We start from the raw sequence: 12,139 nt of genomic DNA, 5'->3' as shown, positions 1-12,139 counted from the left end.
AGCAGCAAAGTGCGTGGATTCAGGTACGATGATTCTAAGTGAAATAAGTCACACAGAAAAAGAAACTTATCATAAGATATCACTTATGAAGATCCTGTAAACATGGCTACACGTGAACTGAGTTAGGAAAGAGAACAGAGTCTCACATTTAGAAAACACTCTTATGCCTGCATAAAGGGGAAGGAGAGGTGGGGTGATGCATAAAACCAGAGTTTGATATAAGCACAGGGACAGTTCCAAAAACCAACTTTGGAATAGAGAAGACCTACACCTTCCTCAGTGAAAGAGACTCAAAACCCCATATTTCCCGCAGAGGAATATATCTGACTAGTAAGAATCTTAAAACCTATGTATTGATATGACTCCATAAGGGAATCAAGTGTGTCTAGAGTGGCATAAACATGGCAGCGAGAATCAGCTCAAACCCACTATAAAAAGGAATTTCAAAAGCAAAACCAAAAAACAGGGAAATTCTTTACAATTCCTTCAGGGTGTCTGAGGAAACCTGGAAAGACCCTATCTACAATGACAGCTGGATGTGGCATAAGGCTGGACACTTGGGACTGAGAGGATTGGTGAGATTGGGTGAGCAAATGCAGACCATTTCAAGCAATAATGCATGGCCCCCATTCCATGGGTCCCAACTCTCCATGTTCAAGGGAATATTACTACAGCTATAACATGTACAGGAAACCTAGAGAATGGACACACTGTGAATACGAAAGGTTTCTAAAACTCAACGAATAGTCCCTCTCCTGGTGCTCCAGTTTCACTTTCCAACTGCCTTACTATCAATCTCCCAACTTGGAGAGACAGGCCCTTTAACCTCCTGGTTTGCACAGGTTCCCAATTTGGCAGAGGATGGAAGGGACGAGGGAGAACCCATGAGAGAGTAGCTGTTAGGCATTTGGACGGGCACATGTCACTCTAATTTCCCGGCAGGAAGAAGAATTAACCAAAGTCTCAGCCACCCACCGGGAACCAGTATAGGACATGATCCAAAATTTTGGACTTGCGTTCAGCTCACAAAAAACGAGTTGAGAAATGGAGCTCAGGGGCACAGCAATTCACAAACTGGCAGAGTGATAAAGGACAACTATCGTCCAAAAATCTGTTGAGGGAAGTCAACGAGGCGGACTTGAAAGCGAGGCAAAATAGCAGGAAACAGATTTCAAGAGGTACCTTGGAATCGCCTGTAAAGCACAGGAAGAGGGGCACAACTTGGACAATGGTGCACTTGGCCAAAAAGGGCGTATGCGTTTTCTCCTGAATATATTCAGGAGAAAACGCATACGCCCTTTTTGGCCAAGCAAGCAAGCGGGCAATGCAAATCTGCACTACAAAGAAGTATCATTTCCCACCGGTCAAAAGGGACATCCACAAAATGTGTAAAAACCAGAAAGGCAAGACAGGCCCTGGAGAACTGGGAGCCTTGTTATGCTGATGGGCGGGATGTAAATTGCCAACTGCCTCACTGGAGGAGTGCATTGTGTTCCCTAAAACAAGTAAACAACAGAGCTACAGAGCCAAGGCCACTTCCAGTCTAGGGAATATACCTTGGGAAAACTGAAAATCAATAAGAAAGAGCCACCTCCAAATTTAGGGCTGCACTGACTACAAGAACCTCAACTTGGGTACACCTTAAATATCCCAGGAAATATAAAAATGGTTCAAAACATTGTGGTACTTACGTACGATGGAATATCCCTCAGCCATGAAATCAATGTCATAAGACCAGTAGCAGCAAAGTGACTGGATTCAGGTACGATGATTCTAAGTGAAATAAGTCACACAGAAAAAGAAACTTATCATAAGATATCACTTATGAAGATCCTGTAAACATGGCTACACGTGAACTGAGTTAGGAAAGAGAACAGAGTCTCACATTTAGAAAACACTCTTATGCCTGCATAAAGGGGATGGAGAGGTCGGGTGATGCATAAAACCAGAGTTTGATATAAGCACAGGGACCGTTCCAAAAACCAACTTTGGAATAGACAAGACCTACACCTTCCTCAGTGAAAGAGACTCAAAACCCCATATTTCCCGCAGAGGAATATATCTGACTAGTAAGAATCTTAAAACCTATGTATTGATATGTCTCCATAAGGGAATCAAGTGTGTCTAGAGTGGCATAAACATGGCAGCGAGAATCAGCTCAAACCCACTATAAAAAGGAATTTCAAAAGCAAAACCAAAAAACAGGGAAATTCTTTACAATTCCTTCAGGGTGTCTGAGGAAACCTGGAAAGACCCTATCTACAATGACAGCTGGATGTGGCATAAGGCTGGACACTTGGGACTGAGAGGATTGGTGAGATTGGGTGAGCAAATGCAGACCCTTTCAAGCAATAATGCATGGCCCCCATTCCATGGGTCCCAACTCTCCAGGTTCAAGGGAATATTACTACAGCTATAACATGTACAGGAAACCTAGAGAATGGACACACTGTGAATACGAAAGGTTTCTAAAACTCAACGAATTGTCCCTCTCCTGGTGCTCCAGTTTCACTTTCCAACTGCCTTACTATCAATCTCCCAACTTGGAGAGACAGGCCCTTTAACCTCCTGGTTTGCACAGGTTCCCAATTTGGCAGAGGATGGAAGGGACGAGGGAGAACCCATGAGAGAGTAGCTGTTAGGCATTTGGACGGGCACATATCACTCTAATTTCCCGGCAGGAAGAAGAATTAACCAAAGTCTCAGCCACCCACCGGGAACCAGTATAGGACATGATCCAAAATTTTGGACTTGCGTTCAGCTCACAAAAAACGAGTTGAGAAATGGAGCTCAGGGGCACAGCAATTCACAAACTGGCAGAGTGATAAAGGACAACTATCGTCCAAAAATCTGTTGAGGGAAGTCAACGAGGCGGACTTGAAAGTGAGGCAAAATAGCAGGAAACAGATTTCAAGAGGTACGTTGGAATCGCCTGTAAAGCACAGGAAGAGGGGCACAACTTGGACAATGGTGCACTTGGCCAAAAAGGGCGTATGCGTTTTCTCCTGAATATATTCAGGAGAAAACGCATACGCCCTTTTTGGCCAAGCAAGCAAGCGGGCAATGCAAATCTGCACTACAAAGAAGTATCACTTCCCACCGGTCAAAAGGGACATCCACAAAATGTGTAAAAACCAGAAAGGCAAGACAGGCCCTGGAGAACTGGGAGCCTTGTTATGCTGATGGGCGGGATGTAAACTGCCAACTGCCTCACTGGAGGAGTGCATTGTGTTCCCTAAAACAAGTAAACAACAGAGCTACAGAGCCAAGGCCACTTCCAGTCTAGGGAATATACCTTGGGAAAACTGAAAATCAATAAGAAAGAGCCACCTCCAAATTTAAGGCTGCACTGACTACAAGAACCTCAACTTGGGTACACCTTAAATATCCCAGGAAATATAAAAATGGTTCAAAACATTGTGGTACTTACGTATGATGGAATATCCCTCAGCCATGAAATCAATGTCATAAGACCAGTAGCAGCAAAGTGAGTGGATTCAGGTACGATGATTCTAAGTGAAATAAGTCACACAGAAAAAGAAACTTATCATAAGATATCACTTATGAAGATCCTGTAAACATGGCTACACGTGAACTGAGTTAGGAAAGAGAACAGAGTCTCACATTTAGAAAACACTCTTATGCCTGCATAAAGGGGAAGGAGAGGTGGGGTGATGCATAAAACCAGAGTTTGATATAAGCACAGGGACAGTTCCAAAAACCAACTTTGGAATAGACAAGACCTACACCTTCCTCAGTGAAAGAGACTCAAAACCCCATATTTCCCGCAGAGGAATATATCTGACTAGTAAGAATCTTAAAACCTATGTATTGATATGACTCCATAAGGGAATCAAGTGTGTCTAGAGTGGCATAAACATGGCAGCGAGAATCAGCTCAAACCCACTATAAAAAGGAATTTCAAAAGCAAAACCAAAAAACAGGGAAATTCTTTACAATTCCTTCAGGGTGTCTGAGGAAACCTGGAAAGACCCTATCTACAATGACAGCTGGATGTGGCATAAGGCTGGACACTTGGGACTGAGAGGATTGGTGAGATTGGGTGAGCAAATGCAGACCATTTCAAGCAATAATGCATGGCCCCCATTCCATGGGTCCCAACTCTCCAGGTTCAAGGGAATATTACTACAGCTATAACATGTACAGGAAACCTAGAGAATGGACACACTGTGAATACGAAAGGTTTCTAAAACTCAACGAATAGTCCCTCTCCTGGTGCTCCAGTTTGACTTTCCAACTGCCTTACTATCAATCTCCTAACTTGGAGAGACAGGCCCTTTAACCTCCTGGTTTGCACAGGTTCCCAATTTGGCAGAGGATGGAAGGGACGAGGGAGAACCCATGAGAGAGTAGCTGTTAGGCATTTGGACGGGCACATGTCACTCTAATTTCCCGGCAGGAAGAAGAATTAACCAAAGTCTCAGCCACCCACCGGGAACCAGTATAGGACATGATCCAAAATTTTGGACTTGCGTTCAGCTCACAAAAAACGAGTTGAGAAATGGAGCTCAGGGGCACAGCAATTCACAAACTGGCAGAGTGATAAAGGACAACTATCGTCCAAAAATCTGTTGAGGGAAGTCAATGAGGCGGACTTGAAAGCGAGGCAAAATAGCAGGAAACAGATTTCAAGAGGTACCTTGGAATCGCCTGTAAAGCACAGGAAGAGGGGCACAACTTGGACAATGGTGCACTTGGCCAAAAAGGGCGTATGCGTTTTCTCCTGAATATATTCAGGAGAAAACGCATACGCCCTTTTTGGCCAAGCAAGCAAGCGGGCAATGCAAATCTGCACTACAAAGAAGTATCTCTTCCCACAGGTCAAAAGGGACATCCACAAAATGTGTAAAAACCAGAAAGGCAAGACAGGCCCTGGAGAACTGGGAGCCTTGTTATGCTGATGGGCGGGATGTAAATTGTCAACTGCCTCACTGGAGGAGTGCATTGTGTTCCCTAAAACAAGTAAACAACAGAGCTACAGAGCCAAGGCCACTTCCAGTCTAGGGAATATACCTTGGGAAAACTGAAAATCAATAAGAAAGAGCCACCTCCAAATTTAGGGCTGCACTGACTACAAGAACCTCAACTTGGGTACACCTTAAATATCCCAGGAAATATAAAAATGGTTCAAAACATTGTGGTACTTACGTACGATGGAATATCCCTCAGCCATGAAATCAATGTCATAAGACCAGTAGCAGCAAAGTGACTGGATTCAGGTACGATGATTCTAAGTGAAATAAGTCACACAGAAAAAGAAACTTATCATAAGATATCACTTATGAAGATCCTGTAAACATGGCTACACGTGAACTGAGTTAGGAAAGAGAACAGAGTCTCACATTTAGAAAACACTCTTATGCCTGCATAAAGGGGATGGAGAGGTCGGGTGATGCATAAAACCAGAGTTTGATATAAGCACAGGGACCGTTCCAAAAACCAACTTTGGAATAGACAAGACCTACACCTTCCTCAGTGAAAGAGACTCAAAACCCCATATTTCCCGCAGAGGAATATATCTGACTAGTAAGAATCTTAAAACCTATGTATTGATATGACTCCATAAGGGAATCAAGTGTGTCTAGAGTGGCATAAACATGGCAGCGAGAATCAGCTCAAACCCACTATAAAAAGGAATTTCAAAAGCAAAACCAAAAAACAGGGAAATTCTTTACAATTCCTTCAGGGTGTCTGAGGAAACCTGGAAAGACCCTATCTACAATGACAGCTGGATGTGGCATAAGGCTGGACACTTGGGACTGAGAGGATTGGTGAGATTGGGTGAGCAAATGCAGACCCTTTCAAGCAATAATGCATGGCCCCCATTCCATGGGTCCCAACTCTCCAGGTTCAAGGGAATATTACTACAGCTATAACATGTACAGGAAACCTAGAGAATGGACACACTGTGAATATGAAAGGTTTCTAAAACTCAACGAATAGTCCCTCTCCTGGTGCTCCAGTTTGACTTTCCAACTGCCTTACTATCAATCTCCCAACTTGGAGAGACAGGCCCTTTAACCTCCTGGTTTGCACAGGTTCCCAATTTGCCAGAGGATGGAAGGGACGAGGGAGAACCCATGAGAGAGTAGCTGTTAGGCATTTGGACGGGCACATGTCACTCTAATTTCCCGGCAGGAAGAAGAATTAATCAAAGTCTCAGCCACCCACCGGGAACCAGTATAGGACATGATCTAAAATTTTGGACTTGTGTTCAGCTCACAAAAAACGAGTTGAGAAATGGAGCTCAGGGGCACAGCAATTCACAAACTGGCAGAGTGATAAAGGACAACTATCGTCCAAAAATCTGTTGAGGGAAGTCAACGAGGCGGACTTGAAAGTGAGGCAAAATAGCAGGAAACAGATTTCAAGAGGTACCTTGGAATCGCCTGTAAAGCACAGGAAGAGGGGCACAACTTGGACAATGGTGCACTTGGCCAAAAAGGGCGTATGCGTTTTCTCCTGAATATATTCAGGAGAAAACGCATACGCCCTTTTTGGCCAAGCAAGCAAGCGGGCAATGCAAATCTGCACTACAAAGAAGTATCACTTCACACCGGTCAAAAGGGACATCCACAAAATGTGTAAAAACCAGAAAGGCAAGACAGGCCCTGGAGAACTGGGAGCCTTGTTATGCTGATGGGCGGGATGTAAATTGCCAACTGCCTCACTGGAGGAGTGCATTGTGTTCCCTAAAACAAGTAAACAACAGAGCTACAGAGCCAAGGCCACTTCCAGTCTAGGGAATATACCTTGGGAAAACTGAAAATGAATAAGAAAGAGCCACCTCCAAATTTAGGGCTGCACTGACTACAAGAACCTCAACTTGGGTACACCTTAAATATCCCAGGAAATATAAAAATGGTTCAAAACATTGTGTTACTTACGTATGATGGAATATCCCTCAGCGATGAAATCAATGTCATAAGACCAGTAGCAGCAAAGTGAGTGGATTCAGGTACGATGATTCTAAGTGAAATAAGTCACACAGAAAAAGAAACTTATCATAAGATATCACTTATGAAGATCCTGTAAACATGGCTACACGTGAATTGAGTTAGGAAAGGGAACAGAGTCTCACATTTAGAAAACACTCTTATGCCTGCATAAAGGGGAAGGAGAGGTGGGGTGATGCATAAAACCAGAGTTTGATATAAGCACAGGGACCGTTTCAAAAACCAACTTTGGAATTGACAAGACCGACACCTTCCTTAGTGAAAGAGACTCAAAACCCCATATTTGCCACAGAGGAATATATCTGACTAGTAAGAATCTTAAAACCTATGTATTGATATGTCTCCATACGGGAATCAAGTGTGTCTAGAGTGGCATAAACATGGCAGCGAGAATCAGCTCAAACCCACTATAAAAAGGAATTTCAAAAGCAAAACCAAAAAACAGGGAAATTCTTTACAATTCCTTCAGGGTGTCTGAGGAAACCTGGAAAGACCCTATCTACAATGACAGCTGGATGTGGCATAAGGCTGGACACTTGGGACTGAGAGGATTGGTGAGATTGGGTGAGCAAATGCAGACCATTTCAAGCAATAATGCATGGCCCCCATTCCATGGGTCCCAACTCTCCAGGTTCAAGGGAATATTACTACAGCTATAACATGTACAGGAAACCTAGAGAATGGACACACTGTGAATACGAAAGGTTTCTAAAACTCAACGAATAGTCCCTCTCCTGGTGCTCCAGTTTCACTTTCCAACTGCCTTACTATCAATCTCCCAACTTGGAGAGACAGGCCCTTTAACATCCTGGTTTGCACAGGTTCCCAATTTGGCAGAGGATGGAAGGGACGAGGGAGAACCCATGAGAGAGTAGCTGTTAGGCATTTGGACGGGCACATGTCACTCTAATTTCCCGGCAGGAAGAAGAATTAACCAAAGTCTCAGCCACCCACCGGGAACCAGTATAGGACATGATCCAAAATTTTGGACTTGCGTTCAGCTCACAAAAAACGAGTTGAGAAATGGAGCTCAGGGGCACAGCAATTCACAAACTGGCAGAGTGATAAAGGACAACTATCGTCCAAAAATCTGTTGAGGGAAGTCAATGAGGCGGACTTGAAAGCGAGGCAAAATAGCAGGAAACAGATTTCAAGAGGTACCTTGGAATCGCCTGTAAAGCACAGGAAGAGGGGCACAACTTGGACAATGGTGCACTTGGCCAAAAAGGGCGTATGCGTTTTCTCCTGAATATATTCAGGAGAAAACGCATACGCCCTTTTTGGCCAAGCAAGCAAGCGGGCAATGCAAATCTGCACTACAAAGAAGTATCTCTTCCCACAGGTCAAAAGGGACATCCACAAAATGTGTAAAAACCAGAAAGGCAAGACAGGCCCTGGAGAACTGGGAGCCTTGTTATGCTGATGGGCGGGATGTAAATTGTCAACTGCCTCACTGGAGGAGTGCATTGTGTTCCCTAAAACAAGTAAACAACAGAGCTACAGAGCCAAGGCCACTTCCAGTCTAGGGAATATACCTTGGGAAAACTGAAAATCAATAAGAAAGAGCCACCTCCAAATTTAGGGCTGCACTGACTACAAGAACCTCAACTTGGGTACACCTTAAATATCCCAGGAAATATAAAAATGGTTCAAAACATTGTGGTACTTACGTACGATGGAATATCCCTCAGCCATGAAATCAATGTCATAAGACCAGTAGCAGCAAAGTGACTGGATTCAGGTACGATGATTCTAAGTGAAATAAGTCACACAGAAAAAGAAACTTATCATAAGATATCACTTATGAAGATCCTGTAAACATGGCTACACGTGAACTGAGTTAGGAAAGAGAACAGAGTCTCACATTTAGAAAACACTCTTATGCCTGCATAAAGGGGATGGAGAGGTCGGGTGATGCATAAAACCAGAGTTTGATATAAGCACAGGGACCGTTCCAAAAACCAACTTTGGAATAGACAAGACCTACACCTTCCTCAGTGAAAGAGACTCAAAACCCCATATTTCCCGCAGAGGAATATATCTGACTAGTAAGAATCTTAAAACCTATGTATTGATATGACTCCATAAGGGAATCAAGTGTGTCTAGAGTGGCATAAACATGGCAGCGAGAATCAGCTCAAACCCACTATAAAAAGGAATTTCAAAAGCAAAACCAAAAAACAGGGAAATTCTTTACAATTCCTTCAGGGTGTCTGAGGAAACCTGGAAAGACCCTATCTACAATGACAGCTGGATGTGGCATAAGGCTGGACACTTGGGACTGAGAGGATTGGTGAGATTGGGTGAGCAAATGCAGACCCTTTCAAGCAATAATGCATGGCCCCCATTCCATGGGTCCCAACTCTCCAGGTTCAAGGGAATATTACTACAGCTATAACATGTACAGGAACCCTAGAGAATGGACACACTGTGAATATGAAAGGTTTCTAAAACTCAACGAATAGTCCCTCTCCTGGTGCTCCAGTTTGACTTTCCAACTGCCTTACTATCAATCTCCCAACTTGGAGAGACAGGCCCTTTAACCTCCTGGTTTGCACAGGTTCCCAATTTGCCAGAGGATGGAAGGGACGAGGGAGAACCCATGAGAGAGTAGCTGTTAGGCATTTGGACGGGCACATGTCACTCTAATTTCCCGGCAGGAAGAAGAATTAATCAAAGTCTCAGCCACCCACCGGGAACCAGTATAGGACATGATCTAAAATTTTGGACTTGTGTTCAGCTCACAAAAAACGAGTTGAGAAATGGAGCTCAGGGGCACAGCAATTCACAAACTGGCAGAGTGATAAAGGACAACTATCGTCCAAAAATCTGTTGAGGGAAGTCAACGAGGCGGACTTGAAAGTGAGGCAAAATAGCAGGAAACAGATTTCAAGAGGTACCTTGGAATCGCCTGTAAAGCACAGGAAGAGGGGCACAACTTGGACAATGGTGCACTTGGCCAAAAAGGGCGTATGCGTTTTCTCCTGAATATATTCAGGAGAAAACGCATACGCCCTTTTTGGCCAAGCAAGCAAGCGGGCAATGCAAATCTGCACTACAAAGAAGTATCACTTCCCACCGGTCAAAAGGGACATCCACAAAATGTGTAAAAACCAGAAAGGCAAGACAGGCCCTGGAGAACTGGGAGCCTTGTTATGCTGATGGGCGGGATGTAAATTGCCAACTGCCTAACTGGAGGAGTGCATTGTGTTCCCTAAAACAAGTAAACAACAGAGCTACAGAGCCAAGGCCACTTCCAGTCTAGGGAATATACCTTGGGAAAACTGAAAATCAATAAGAAAGAGCCACCTCCAAATTTAGGGCTGCACTGACTACAAGAACCCCAACTTGGGTACACCTTAAATATCCCAGGAAATATAAAAATGGTTCAAAACATTGTGGTACTTACGTACGATGGAATATCCCTCAGCCATGAAATCAATGTCATAAGACCAGTAGCAGCAAAGTGAGTGGATTCAGGTACGATGATTCTAAGTGAAATAAGTCACACAGAAAAAGAAACTTATCATAAGATATCACTTATGAAGATCCTGTAAACATGGCTACACGTGAACTGAGTTAGGAAAGAGAACAGAGTCTCACATTTAGAAAACACTCTTATGCCTGCATAAAGGGGAAGGAGAGGTGGGGTGATGCATAAAACCAGAGTTTGATATAAGCACAGGGACAGTTCCAAAAACCAACTTTGGAATAGACAAGACCTACACCTTCCTCAGTGAAAGAGACTCAAAACCCCATATTTCCCGCAGAGGAATATATCTGACTAGTAAGAATCTTAAAACCTATGTATTGATATGACTCCATAAGGGAATCAAGTGTGTCTAGAGTGGCATAAACATGGCAGCGAGAATCAGCTCAAACCCACTATAAAAAGGAATTTCAAAAGCAAAACCAAAAAACAGGGAAATTCTTTACAATTCCTTCAGGGTGTCTGAGGAAACCTGGAAAGACCCTATCTACAATGACAGCTGGATGTGGCATAAGGCTGGACACTTGGGACTGAGAGGATTGGTGAGATTGGGTGAGCAAATGCAGACCATTTCAAGCAATAATGCATGGCCCCCATTCCATGGGTCCCAACTCTCCAGGTTCAAGGGAATATTACTACAGCTATAACATGTACAGGAAACCTAGAGAATGGACACACTGTGAATACGAAAGGTTTCTAAAACTCAACGAATAGTCCCTCTCCTGGTGCTCCAGTTTGACTTTCCAACTGCCTTACTATCAATCTCCCAACTTGGAGAGACAGGCCCTTTAACCTCCTGGTTTGCACAGGTTCCCAATTTGGCAGAGGATGGAAGGGACGAGGGAGAACCCATGAGAGAGTAGCTGTTAGGCATTTGGACGGGCACATGTCACTCTAATTTCCCGGCAGGAAGAAGAATTAACCAAAGTCTCAGCCACCCACCGGGAACCAGTATAGGACATGATCCAAAATTTTGGACTTGCGTTCAGCTCACAAAAAACGAGTTGAGAAATGGAGCTCAGGGGCACAGCAATTCACAAACTGGCAGAGTGATAAAGGACAACTATCGTCCAAAAATCTGTTGAGGGAAGTCAATGAGGCGGACTTGAAAGCGAGGCAAAATAGCAGGAAACAGATTTCAAGAGGTACCTTGGAATCGCCTGTAAAGCACAGGAAGAGGGGCACAACTTGGACAATGGTGCACTTGGCCAAAAAGGGCGTATGCGTTTTCTCCTGAATATATTCAGGAGAAAACGCATACGCCCTTTTTGGCCAAGCAAGCAAGCGGGCAATGCAAATCTGCACTACAAAGAAGTATCTCTTCCCACAGGTCAAAAGGGACATCCACAAAATGTGTAAAAACCAGAAAGGCAAGACAGGCCCTGGAGAACTGGGAGCCTTGTTATGCTGATGGGCGGGATGTAAATTGTCAACTGCCTCACTGGAGGAGTGCATTGTGTTCCCTAAAACAAGTAAACAACAGAGCTACAGAGCCAAGGCCACTTCCAGTCTAGGGAATATACCTTGGGAAAACTGAAAATCAATAAGAAAGAGCCACCTCCAAATTTAGGGCTGCACTGACTACAGGAACCTCAACTTGGGTACACCTTAAATATCCCAGGAAATATAAAAATGGTTCAAAACATTGTGGTACTTACGTACGATGGAATAT

This window comes from Mesoplodon densirostris, chromosome 3 (genome assembly GCF_025265405.1).
Source record: "Mesoplodon densirostris isolate mMesDen1 chromosome 3, mMesDen1 primary haplotype, whole genome shotgun sequence".
Classification (NCBI taxonomy): Eukaryota; Metazoa; Chordata; class Mammalia; order Artiodactyla; family Ziphiidae; genus Mesoplodon; species Mesoplodon densirostris.
This window is presented reverse-complemented; position numbering follows the sequence as displayed.